Source organism: Arachis stenosperma, chromosome 3, assembly GCF_014773155.1.
Source record: "Arachis stenosperma cultivar V10309 chromosome 3, arast.V10309.gnm1.PFL2, whole genome shotgun sequence".
Classification (NCBI taxonomy): domain Eukaryota; kingdom Viridiplantae; phylum Streptophyta; class Magnoliopsida; order Fabales; family Fabaceae; genus Arachis; species Arachis stenosperma.
The window spans coordinates 82,362,987-82,363,688 of NC_080379.1; positions in this window are offsets into that span (position 1 = coordinate 82,362,987).

Consider the following 702-nt stretch of genomic DNA (forward strand, 5'->3'; position numbering starts at 1 on the left):
GAAAACAATTGCACACAAGAAGGACAGTAGGTGACTATAAGATGTAGCCACAAACAAGGCTCAAAGCTTACTAGCTTGTTGATGAGCGGATAATTTATACGCTTTTTGGCATTGTTTTTAGTATGTTTCTAGTAGGATTTAGTTAGTTTTTAGTATATTTTTATTAGTTTTTAGTTAAAATTCACTTTTCTGGACTTTACTATGAGTTTGTGTATTTTTTTGTGATTTCAGGTATTTTCTGGCTGAAATTGAGGGACCTGAGCAAAAATCTGATTCAGAGACTGAAAAGGACTGCAGATGCTATTGGAGTCTGACCTCCCTGCACTCGAAGTGGATTTTCTGGAGCTACAGATACCCAATTGGCGCGTTCTCAACGGCGTTCGAAAGTAGACATTCTGGGCTTTCCAGCAATATATGATAGTCCATACTTTGCCCAAGATTTGATGGCCCAAACCGGCGTTCAAAGTCACCTTCAGATTTCCCAGCGTTAAACGCCGGAACTGGCACCAAAGTGGGAGTTAAACGCCCAAACTGGCACAAAAGCTGGCGTTTAACTCCAAGAAGAGTCTCTATACGAAAATGCTTCATTGCTCAGCCCAAGCACACACCAAGTGGGCCCGGAAGTGGATTTTTATGTCATTTACTCATCTTTGTAATTCTTAAGCTACTAGTTCCCTATAAATAGGACCTTTTACTATTGTA